This window comes from Zea mays, chromosome 2 (genome assembly GCF_902167145.1).
Source record: "Zea mays cultivar B73 chromosome 2, Zm-B73-REFERENCE-NAM-5.0, whole genome shotgun sequence".
NCBI classification, from domain to species: domain Eukaryota; kingdom Viridiplantae; phylum Streptophyta; class Magnoliopsida; order Poales; family Poaceae; genus Zea; species Zea mays.
The window spans coordinates 200,272,483-200,285,394 of NC_050097.1; positions in this window are offsets into that span (position 1 = coordinate 200,272,483).

Below are 12,912 nucleotides of genomic sequence, written 5' to 3' on the forward strand. Positions count from 1 at the left end.
CATGTGCAATTTGGAAATGAAGTTTGTATGTTTAGTTGCTGTCGTTTGACAGAATAATACCAAATAAATTGTATTGGTTGTTATCTCAATTTTAGATAATTGGGTCTTTCAATGGTTAACCTATGGTTCCACCTTGGTAGTAAATTGGCATTTACTCTGTAATTGAGATCAAGACATACATTGCACTGAATTTCTGTACGACCAGATCAAGTATATAATCTGCCACAAAATCATATCCCCAAAATTTCAAAACCTAAGATAATAACAAAAAGAAGTTTAACAAGAGCAAGTTTTATAAGACGCAACAACATGTCGAAATACTGATATTGGTTCTAAATTGCAGTAGCATTCTTGTTTGGACACTTGTTTCTATCATGGCCAACTTCTTTACTTGTTGTGCACTTGCGTGAAACTTGAACTTTGCTTCTTTCTCGTTTTGTCTTCATGTCCTAATAACCGTTTGCATTTGCCATTTGAACAAATATCAGTAGGTGGATGAACTTGTATGTCATGTGGAGTGCTCATTCCAATGAAATTCTCTTGTTCGTCTAGTGTGAAAGATAGGTTGAACAACAAAGACAAAGATTCCAAATTTTCTATAAAAAAACTCCATATCTTCTCATCAGCTAAAAAAGCAACACCAAAGAAAATAGAACCCAAGGTACAAATTTTATGCCATACTAGTTTGGGCTATAAGTAGTATCAAAAGACACCACATCACCAAAATGCACATAGTTCTTTCTACTAGTTGTGTCAGCCCAAAAAACTCTAACCAACTGACCATCGTTGACTTCGTACCCAGGAAAAAATTGGCTTCAATTCTAGCATAGCTAATTTGTCAATAAACATCTGAGCATCTACGTCTTTAGTTTTTTCCTTAAATCACTATAGTAGTTATGCAGATCCTTTTATGCAACTGTCATACTCAAAACCTTCTACACCCACTTGAAGTAGTATGTATGCTTCATTTATGACAATTGAAAAAGTGTGGTTTTTGCCTTTTTCATTTACATAGTGGTTCTAGCGAAGCAAATTATGTTTGCTAGGTGTCACAGAATCATGGTTAGGCCCTATATGGTGCTGCTATTTGGTACTTGCCTTCAACAGTGCGCTTAAAGTAGATACACGCTTGACATCCACATATAGTTTATGTAGTCTTGCAATTCCTCTTGGAAGGACTCTTGGGTTTAGTTCTTTTTTATCTGACTTATATCTTGCCCTTACCCATAAGAACTGTCTCCATTGAACCACTTTATTATCATCCACTTTATGTTGCCTGGTGCGAATAGAGAAACTCATGTCATGTGCATAAGCTTTGTAAAATTTCTTTGCAGATTCAATGTCATAAAATGACATTCCAACCTGCAAATTAATCATATGAACTAATGCTATGTGTATCTATATCTATATCTTTACTACTCTATAAGAGGCCAAAGTAGGCGTCCACCGTGCTTCACCACGGCTCCGCCCTCGCCCTCCCCTCCTCTCGCTAATCTCGCCGCGCCGCGGGATCCATGGCGCCGCCCTCGCCCAACCCCCCGCCTGTCTCCGCTCCCGTGATGCCCCAGCCTCAAGCCGCGTCGCGATGGCCGCTCATCACGCTCACCGCTCACCCGACCGCAGTCCACACCCACGCCTCGGCTCTCCCGCCTCACCGCGCGTCCGTGCCCCCAGCATCGTTGTCTCCTCCTCTCCCACTCTTCCCCCTCTGGCTCCGCCTCCTCCACATCGTTGTATTCATCGCCCCCACCCTCGGCTCCACCTACACTTCGGCTCCCCCTCCGCAGCATGAGCTCCTCCTCGAGCACCTCCATCTCTGCCACCTAAAAGATGCCTCCTCCCCTGGAGCCCAGAGGCCTACCTCAAGGGTCATGAAGCGGAGCTCGCAGTAGGGGAAGGGGAAGAGGGTTGAGGCAAGACCATGGGGATTCAGTGCGTTGGCGTGTCGACGTTGCTGCTTGGAACCAATGTCGTGGTCGGCTCTCATGCTGGCCCCCTCTCCGCTCGTTCCCCTCCCCCTCCCCCGCGCCCGCCCCGCTCGCCCCAACACGCCTGCCATCAACCCCCCTGTTGCCCCCGATCGAAATAGCCCCCCCACCCAACCCTGAAGGCCCAAACCACCACGTCCGGCCAGTGGTGCATCGGTTCGCAGGTGCCAAGCGAGACACGTTCGACCGACGGTGCAGCGATGCGCAAGCACACAATGGTGTCTTCCTCATCGTCTCGGGTGGTGGCACGCGGGCGCAGGTGCGTGATAGTGTTATCAATCTCTCAAGAAGTCTCAGTAAGTCTTGGGTGTGTGAGGATGTTGTGTGCCTCTTCTGTGTGTATTGCCTAGGCGGCTAGGCCCATCTCAGTGCGCTTCTAAGGCTCTCTTCTTGCATCCGCTAGAGGAATGACCACTAGGTGTTTAGGGAAATGCTTGTTTGGAACGCGCTCAGAAAACTCCAGGTTTGCCTCCATTTTTGTCTGTCTCTGTTTGCTTGCATAATGTATCATGTCAAAACACTGAAAGACTGAAATTGCAAGACAGTAATGGCTTTAGTAGTAAGTTGTAGAACAAAAGCGAAGGGTTATGAACTGTTAAACGTATATTGTAACTCACCGCTGGTGTTGTCTTCTATAATCCTGTGTTATTTAGTGAATCATTGGTACGGAAGCAAATTAAAAAAACTATGCCTAGAGAAACCTGGCCAAGGGGGAGGACACGTCGGTCCTAGCCCCGCCATCATTAATAGTTTGTTCCTTGTAGGCTAGGCTGATAATTTTGGAGCCCGATTTATTCTTTGTAGGCTGGTTCTTTTTTAGCCCAGTTTGCTATTTGTTCATTTTTTTGCTGCGCGATTGCAAGATTTGGTATGATGATGATGAGTGATGAAATGAGGATGCACGTTGTTGTCCCATGTGGGGTGTCTATTCAGGCATAGATTTCTATGGCCATGGGGATGCCGTGTTGGCCACCATCGCGACCTCTATGGGCAACTTGCTTTGGGACTGGGACAATACGATAACTGCTGGTAATTCATGATAGAAAAAGTTCAAATTTCTTTACAAACTTGCTTCTATATAGGATCATAGTTCTTTCAATCTATGTTTGCCGCTAGGGCCCATGTTAGGTACAATACCAATTATTGGTATTCCTGTCGAGATCTTAGTGTGTTTGATCGAATTGCTTGCATCATAGTAGAAATATTTTTGTTATTACCCTTCGATCCCAAATTTAGTAGGTTTCTATCTGCACTCACATGACATTAGTATTGAACAAGTATGATGTTATGACAAATGGTGGTATGACTTTGGAATACCATCCTCATAAGTTGCAGGAGTTTCTTGGTGGAGTTGACACTTCTACTTTTTTCTTCTAAGAATAGAAAATATGCTGCTAATCTTTACTACTCTATAAGAGTCCAAAGTAGGCGTCCACCGTGCTTCACCACGGCTCCGCCGTCGCCCTCCCCTCCTCCCGCTAATCTCGCCGCGCCGCGGGATCCATGGCGCCGCCCTCGCCCAACCCCCACCTGTCTCTGTTCCCGCGATGCCCCAGCCTCAAACCGCGTCGCGATGGCCGCTCATCACGCTCACCGCTCACCCCACCGCAGTTCACACCCATGCCCCGGCTCTCCCGCCTCACCGTGCGTCCGTGCCCCCACCATCGATGTCTCCTCCTCTCCCGCTCTTCCCCCTCCGGCTCCGCCTCCTCCACATCGCTGTATTCATCGCCCCCACCCTCGGCTCCACCTACACTTCGGCTCCCCCTCCGCGGCATGAGCTCCTCCTCGAGCACCTCCATCTCTGCCACCTAAAAGATGCCTCCTCCCCTGGACCCCAGAGGCCTACCTCAAGGGTCATGAAGCGGAGCTCGCGGTAGGGGAAGGGGAAGAGGGTTGAGGCAAGACCATGGGGATTCAGTGCGTTGGCGTGTCGACGTTGCTGCTTGGAACCAATGTCGTGGTCAGCTCCCATGTTGTCCCCGCTCTCCGCTCGTTCCCCTCCCCCCTCCTCCGTGCCCACCCTGCTCGCCCCAACGCGCCTGCCATCAACCCCCCCCTAATGCCCCCGATCGAGATAGCCTCCCCCACCCAACCCTGAAGGCCCAAACCACCATGTCTGGCCAGCGGTGCATCGGTTCGCAGGTGCCAAGCGAGACGCGTCCGGCCGACGGTGCAACGATGTGCAAGCACACAGTGGTGTCTTCCTCATCGTCTCGGGTGGTGGCGCACGGGCGCAGGTGCGTGATAGTGTTCTCAATCTCTCAGAAAGTCTCAGGAAGTCTCGGGTGTGCGAGGCTGTTGTGTGCCTCTTCCGTGTGTATTGCCTAGGCGGCTAGGCCCATCTCAGTGCGCTTCTGAGGATCTCTTCTTGCATCCGCTAGAGGAATGAGCACTAGGTGTTTAGGGAAATGCTTGTTTGGAACGCGCTCAGAAAACTCCAGGTTTGCCTCCATTTTTGTCTGTCTCTGTTTGCTTGCATAATGTATCATGTCAAAACACTGAAAGACTGAAATTGCAAGACAGTAATGGCTTTAGTAGTAATTTGTAGAACAAAAGCGAAGGGTTATGAACTGTTAAACATATATTGTAACTCACCGCTGGTGTTGTCTTCTATAATCCTATGTTATTTAGTGAATCATTGGTATGGAAGCAAATTAAAAAAACTATGCCTAGAGAAACCTGGCCAAGGGGGAGGACACGTCGGTCCTAGCCCCGCCATCATTAATAGTTTGTTCCTTGTAGGCTAGGCTGATTATTTTGGAGCCCGATTTATTCTTTGTAGGCTGGTTCTTTTTTAGCCCAGTTTGCTATTTGTTCATTTTTTTTCTGCGCGATTGCAAGATTTGGTATGATGATGACGAGTGATGAAATGAGGATGCACGCTGTTGTCCCATGTGGGGTGTCTGTTCAGGCATAGATTTCTATGGCCATGGGGATGCCGTGTTGGCCGCCATCGCGGCCTCTATGGGCAACTTGCTTTGGGACTGGGACAATACGATAACTGCTGGTAATTCACGATAGAAAAAGTTTAAATTTCTTTACACACTTGCTTCTATATAGGATCATAGTTCTTTCAATCTATGTTTGCCGCTAGGGCCCATGTTAGGTACAATACCAATTATTGGTATTCCTGTCGAGATCTTGGTGTGTTTGATTGAATTGCTTGCATCATAGTAGAAATATTTTTGTTATTACCCTTCGATCCCAAATTTAGTGGGTATTCTGTCCGCACTCACATGACATTAGTATTGAACAAGTATGATGTTATGACAAATGGTGGTATGACTTTGGAATACCATCCTCATAAGTCGCAGGAGTTTCTTGGTGGAGTTGACACTTCTACTTTTTTCTTCTAAGAATAGAAACTATGCTACTAATACTGTAAAAAACTACGCTGCTAACAGTGGCTTCATTGAGTTTGTCATGTTTTATTGGTTGCTGACATGCTTATTTGAGCTTGCGTTTTGTACGACTAGCAATTATTAACTTACCATGAGATTTTTTCACATCTAACTTTTCAATAATGTGTAAAGATCTTTCATTTATATGCAGGTGGTAATGTGGCATCTCTAAGGTCGTACTTGCATATCAGTAAGTCACTATTCACGTACGACTATTTAATTGTTCGGTAATTTCGTCTATGAATAGATCTATCTATTTGGCTGTCTATTTATCATCTGAATGTACTTATTGACCTATTAAGCTTTTGTTTGTTTATCTATTTATCAGTTGATTTCTTTCTCTGGGCTATACATGGTCAGTATGGCTCTTCTTTACTGCACATTGTATCACACAGCAACCATGTCATTTGATATACCAAACCAAGAAAACGAGCACTTAGTTGGAAATTTAGATGAAACTACGAACATCCAGTGCCCTTCACCGTTGCAAATGTGAGGTTAGTTGAGTACAACATTGTATATCTGGACATAACATATATGTGTAATGTCAGACTGATTTATGCATTTTCCCCTGAGGGTGAAAGTTGCATGTCTGAGTTCCACTTGGGTCCAGTATTAAGCACTCTTACCATGCAGGAGAAAAAATGACTTACCCTCCAACTTGTCCATCAACATACCATGGTCTCCAGTCATCCACAATAGAGAAATGAAGGGATCTAATCTAGGATTGTGTGCCAATATAAGGTACAACCATGTCATGATCACCACTGTAAACTTTTGTAGCCTGTGGATTTGCAGCAACGGTATGGGGGAAGAACCCATGTGGCGGAATTGTTGAGTGCACATATCAAGGTTTTTTTAACAAGAGATAAAGCCAAGGGCAATTGCTTGATGAAAATAGAAGGTAAATAGAAACCGTTTCTTTCTTAATTAGCAAGGGTATATTTTATATGAAATAACCTGAAACTTGGCGAATTTATACAGGAGCATAGGATCTGCCTAGAGTTTTGCCGCACAGCTGCAACCATTCATACCAAAATATATGTGGACTGATGTCAATTTATAGTATGGTGAGTGGGACACAAGCAAGATGAGCGGGACACATTCATCATGGTTGAGCACATGTGTACACAATAGAAGAAAGTCGGTCAGTAAAAGTCCAATCTGAAATAGGAAGCAAGATGCAGAGTACTTTGATATGAATGGGTGATGCAGCTTACTATCTTCTGAGGGCATGATAGCCAGCGATGTAGATGGTGGCTGCAAATCTAATTTAGAAGGCAATTGCAAGTGTAAATCACTGCATCCTGCAGTTTGTGCACATGCCTATACCATTGAAAAATAAATTAGTAAGTTAGCTAATTCTACTATATAATACATCACCTTCCTTTGTGATCAAAACGAAGTATGTTTGATTGCTTCAAGTCTACATCTCCAGAATCCACCTGCTTTCCTAAAACAACATCACCATCACCTTCCTTTGTGATCTCAGCCTCTGCCATATTGACATCTCCACCTGACTGGCCCTCGACGCCATTTTCTGAGCCTTTGTTCTTCTCTTGAGCATCCTGATTTGCTACTGCCTCCTTGGTCTCGCTAGCCTCCTCCTTGGTCTCGCTAGCCTCCTCCTTGGTGTTATGCTTATTATCAGGAGTAGCAACATCAACAAACGCTGCTCCATTTGCGACAGCCTTCTCCTCCATCGCAGGTGCCGGGTCAACCTTGGGCAACCAAGTCGACCCTTATTTCTCTAATAACTGCGTTAAAAATGGTAACCCCAGTGAGGAAAGATGGAGGTGCAGGACCCGAGCCGGCACCAGAGATTGCTGCAGAATGAAAGATTGGATTTTGTTTAGTGTGGCATTCTTATTTTTGGCTCATACATTCATATAAGAGGTGCTTTATGATATTGCAGGTCTAGCTGCTTAGCTGACACATGGAAACATTGGCTGAAGCTTGGTTTGTTCATTACTATTATTGCTCTAATTGTTTCATGTTTTATAATAACTTTGTCGTCAATTACAGGATATGTTTTGCAGCTTATTCACTTCCTCATATATTGGGGTATGTTGCATTTCTTCTGCTACACATAAATAATTCCTCAGTTGCATGCTTAGTGTTAATTTACTTTTGCTATTAATAGCCGACTAGAATGAAGATATGCAGAATCAGTTATGCTTATTATTCAAATCATATTCTCGTGGCTTGCAATTTCCATCTGACCTGATATCAAACTGCCCCACAACAGTTCTTCCAATCAAGGTAAAATACAGACATGTCATGATATCGAGACCAGAGAAGAAGATGTGGTCACGTGCTATTTTCATATCTTACGTTTCTGCTCCAGTTTTGTGCTTCGCCTTATGTAACACCATGAATTTGGGGGTATAAAATTTCTTTGCTCATATTCACAAATTCAGGTGTTACTCCTCTCGTCACACCTTTCCCAATCTCCTCATTCTCTTTTCTATAGAAGAAGAGTGGCTATTTTTTGTGTAATTATAATCTAGTAGACTAAACTCCAAGGGAGTATGAAATGTGGCATCATGTTAAACCCTAAATTTCACTTTTATTTGATGCATAATACTTGGGGGTGCTAATTTGAATTGGTGGCATATTTGGAATTAAATCAAATAGAGTAAATAAAAAGAAAAGGGAAAACAATTGCTAGAATAAAAGAAAAAGACAAAGTGGCCCATACCCCCTGCTCCCCTCGGCCTTTCGGCCCAACTGGCCCATCCCGCGCGCGCGCCTTTCCCCCCTCCTCTCTCTGTCCTGGCGGGCCCGCCCGTCAGCGCGGCCGCTCTCCCAGCGCGTGCGCCCGCTCCCTCGCTCTCTCTACTCGCGGGCCCCCTCTGTCAGATCCCTCGTCCCCGCGTAACCGTCGCCCGAGCTGCGCGCGTCGAGGTCTCCGCGCCCACGTCGCGCGTGAAGCTCGCAACCGCCCCGCCCTCGGCCACTTGAGCCCCAGAGCCTCGCTCACCCTCTCCCCCCTCATTTGCGCACCTGCAGAGCCCCTTTTCAACCTCCCCCAAGTCGCGCGCACGCTAGAGCGCCGCCGCCGTTACCCGCCGCTGTCCCGAGCCCGTTTCTCCGTCGACGTTAGAGCCCCGCCGTGCCCTCTGCCACGGTGAGCTCCGCCTCGACGTCCGCAACCCGGGACACGCCCCAATTTCCCCTCTCCCTCCCTGATTTCCTCTGCCCGCGCTCACCCGCCGTCCTCCGTGCAGCCGCCGTTGTTCGCCACCGTCGACCCGAGCCGTTGCCGCGCCTTCGCCGCCACCAAGAGGCCCCTGGGGTTCGCCTTGAGGTAAGGAACCTCCCCTGCCCTCTCCCTTCCCCCCTCTTGCTCCCTGCTACACTTAATTCCTCGTCGAAGTCGATTGGCGCCGCCGCCGAGCCATTCCGCCGTGGGTCGCCCCCTCCGGTGCCCCTATTGTGACCTAGTCCCCGCCAGTAAGTTCCCCGCGCCTTCCCCAATCTCCCAGGCCATCCCGGTCACCCTAAGACCCGCGGAGCCCCCGCACCCTTTGTCTCCGGCGAGCTCCTCCGCCGCGGGTGCGGCCGTTGCCGCCTCTGCTGGCTGGAGAAGGGGACCGAAGCTGGCCGCCTGATCCCCGCTGTCCATCTCAGATCGGGCGGTCCCTTTTTAAGTGGCCCACGCCCGCTCTGCCCGCCCGGCCCCGCCTGTCAGCCGCCCGCGCCCGCTCTGCCCGCCCGGCCCCGCCTGTCAGCCGCCCGTGCCCACTCTGCCCGCCCGGCCCCGCCTGTCAGCCGCTCGCGCCTCCACGCGCTCGCGCGCCTGCCCGCCGATCTAATCCCGAGCGTTGATCCGAGATCCAACGGCCGTAGGAGCCCGATACCCCTTCGCCCGCGCAACTTCTTAAAGAGACCCCCGGTTTTCTGCAAATTAACCCGCCGTCCCTGGAATTTCGCAGTTAGGTCCTCGGACCTTTTATTTAATCCAGATTAAGTATTTAAAGAGTATTTTTAATCCCTAATCTTGTAAAATTCATAACTTTGTCATATGAACTCCAAATTAGGTGCTTCAAATTGCAAAATGTTCATAATATTTTTATCTACCTGTTTAAACAATGTTTCCCTGCTGTTTTTATGTCCCAATTAATAGTTGGTCTTTAGTGTAAAAGTAATGTTATTGGAACCCTAATTGAAATAAAGTAAAGATAATAGACTTTAATAAAAGTTGGAACACTTAAATTTATGGACTTAACACCATGTAATGATTTAACCCCACCACTGACATAGACCTAGTTATTGGATAATGAATCACTTGGTATAGTCATCTACCATAGACCTAGGGAACACCAGATTGTCAATCCTTTTCTATTGTGAACCTGTGATCTCTCTGCTGCACATGTTTGGTATATTGCTTTTGTTTGTTATTTCCCAAGTGCATAGAATGAATGATTACTTTGCGTAGACAACGGGCAGTCTGTGTTTCCCAAGGAAGTTGCAGAAGAAGTCCCTGAGCAGCAGTTTGGTGAAGGCAAGTGTCCTCTGACCCATTATGTCCTATCTATTTATAATTCACTGTCCCGCACTACTTAATTGAAACCTAAGGATTGACTAGCTTTCTATTTACCTTGTCCTTGATTTACCTTTTGGGTTACTATGGTTAGCTACAGGCTAGCGCTTTATTTTAATCAATGAACACGATGAGATATAATGATGATACTATGCTTTTATTTTGGATATGATGATATACTTGTGGCATTTAGGGGACTCGGGCTGTTTCCCGAGTACCTCTCCGTAAGGACCTGTTCGTTGAAAGACCACCCGGGATATAACAGTGCAACCATGAGGGTGAAATGGGATGCCCTTAGCTAATTAATTAGAGGAACTAGAGGTGTAGTTGCTTCGCCGTCGTGCCGTCAATGGGGTCCAGGCACAGTGCTTGCTCTGCCGAGGCTGAGTGCCGAGGTTCTTTCGTTTTGCTTTTTGTTAGTCACTCTCCTGCGGGGAGGGGTACTGTGTTTATCAAACTGGAGAAACCTAACGGGCGGCTATGACCTCTAGGGAATCTTTGTAAAAGCTACGTAGTGATACCCCGCCGGACCACCTAGGAAGTGATCAATGGGGATTAGCTCTCCCCGGGCAGAACGGGAATCACGGCTCATGGGTAAAGTGTGCGACCTCTGCAGAGGGTAGTGAAACTGATATATCAGCCGTGCTCACGGTTAAGAGCAGCCTTGGGATCCTCCTTGATTAGAGATACTCCGGATACACCTCAGATGATGACTTTAATGATGATGGTTAATGTTGGTAACTTTAATTATGTATTCTAGTATTTCCTCTCCGAGGAGGTACTTTTTGGGATTATAACTTGGGTTTTTATCATAAAATCTGGCTTCTACTAACAATAAATACCTGACCAACTAAAAGCAACTGCTTGAGCCTAACCCCACATACAAGCTAGTCCACTTCAGCCAAACGGGGCATTTGCTGAGTACGTTGATGTGTACTCATCCTTGCTTTACCACCAAACACCAGGTTGCCCACATTGTAACCACTGCTCAGGAGAAGACGAAGCCGTGGAAGGAGACTTCTAGGAGTTCCAAGACTACGACGAGTTCTAGGTGTGGGTTGGCGGCAAGCCCCCAGTCAGCTGCCTGTGAAGGCCTTATCTTTACTGCGTTTCGCTTAGCACTTTGATTTATCAGTTAAGTTGATGACTATGTGGATGTCTCTGACTCTGTGATGTAATAAGTTAATACTCTTTTATGTTATTATTCGAGCACTGTGCGATGATGTTCATTTATGTAATCGCTGTGTACGTGAGTTCTGATCCTGGCACGTACATAGTTCGCATTCGGTTTACCTTCCAAAACCGGGTGTGACATAAGTGGTATCAAAGCCAAGTTGACTGCAGGACCGCTGACCTAGAGTAGCACTGGTCGTACTAAGGACTATTGACCTTCACTCTCACCTTGACCTCTGATGTCACTTCAAAAGTCGGTCACCTCGACCAACCCTATGTTTTACTACATATATATATACACTATATTATACCTTGTTAAAATTTTATTTTGTTCTGTCTATGGTTTACTCACTTGTCATATTAGTTCTGTTCTTACTCTTATGCTTACGGTGTCTTTTGTAGATGGCTCGTCTTAGACACACTGCTCGTAAGTCGGTGATTCCTTTCCTGCCGTCTCGCCTTGCGGAGCGTCCTCTGCGCCGCACCGTGTCCGGTCAGTCGAGTCACCTGGAGAGGCTGCACCACCGCCTGCATGAGGAGCAGGAGCGCTAGTGTCAGCACAGGGAGCAGCAGGGCTCTTCCTCCCCACCTGAGCAGCAGGAGGTGGAGACCGTGAGGCGCCGTTCCTCTGTTCCTCAGCTGGAGGCGCCCCCTGCATCACCGCGGGACGCCCCGGCTGTTGGGGGAGGTCCTGGAGGAGACCCCGATGACGACGACGACTCAGACCACAGCACGGAGTCCTCTGAGCCGCAGGAGGCGGAAGGATGGGTCGCCCAACCCATCACCCGTGACGCCGCTCGCGGTTGTCACTTCCACGACGCACTCGACACCTTGTTGCGCCAGGCCTTCGACCAGCACACCTGGTCGATCGAGTATCGTTGTGTAGTCTACCAGCACAGTCGCGGGAGGTACCCGGACCGCTGGGAGGCTACCTGCCTAGTTCGCCGTCCGGAGGATGACCTTCGGGATGCAGAGGCCGTTTCAGAGCATTACTCCATCTCCGAGAGGGACACTGCAGAGGCGGCTATGCAGGATGCAGCACGACGTGCACTCTCCCAGTACTGTTCCCTATTCGGTGGGGTGGCCGACGATCTTAACCTTAGGTACTACCCCCGCCGTCCTACTGGTAGCACAGAGAGTGTGGTTGTCTCGCCTATTGGTGAGGATAACCCTAGGTTGAGCGGCACAGTCAACCTAGTCGCGGTGCTTAACACTGAGCTGGATCACTCTCTGGACGAGCTGAGCAGGGCTCGAACGGAGATTGCTGAGTTGCGTGCTGAGCTGGCAGAGCGCCGCCACCAGGAGGGTGGTTCCTCCGCTCCTGTTGGGACTCAGCACCCCTACCGCTCGCCACCACGTGGTCACCACACTTATGGTTCCCCTGCCTGTAAGACCAGGATAGATCTGGATCCTTAGATCGTTAGCGTCGGAGTTTGTAATAAATTCTTAAGTCAGATGTCTCAGTCTTAGATAGTCAGTTTAGTTTGCTTATCAGTTGCTTACATGCTTGTTATGATGAACTTGTGTTGGATTTGAATCTTTGTAATGTTTGTTGCCAACATGTGGGTTTCCCCTGCAGTTTGGCTTAGCTAGTGATGTTAATGAAGTCAGTTATTTAGTTGGGAAACCATTTACTTCTACTTTCCTTTTTATCTGAGAAGCTATATTGGATCATAATGAGGATCAGTGAAGTTCTTTGTTCACTCAATGTCATGAAGAATTCTGTAGACTCTTTTCTTATGCTGAAGGATTGTAAGATCGATGCTGATGTGTGAATGTCTTCCACAGATGTCTGACAACA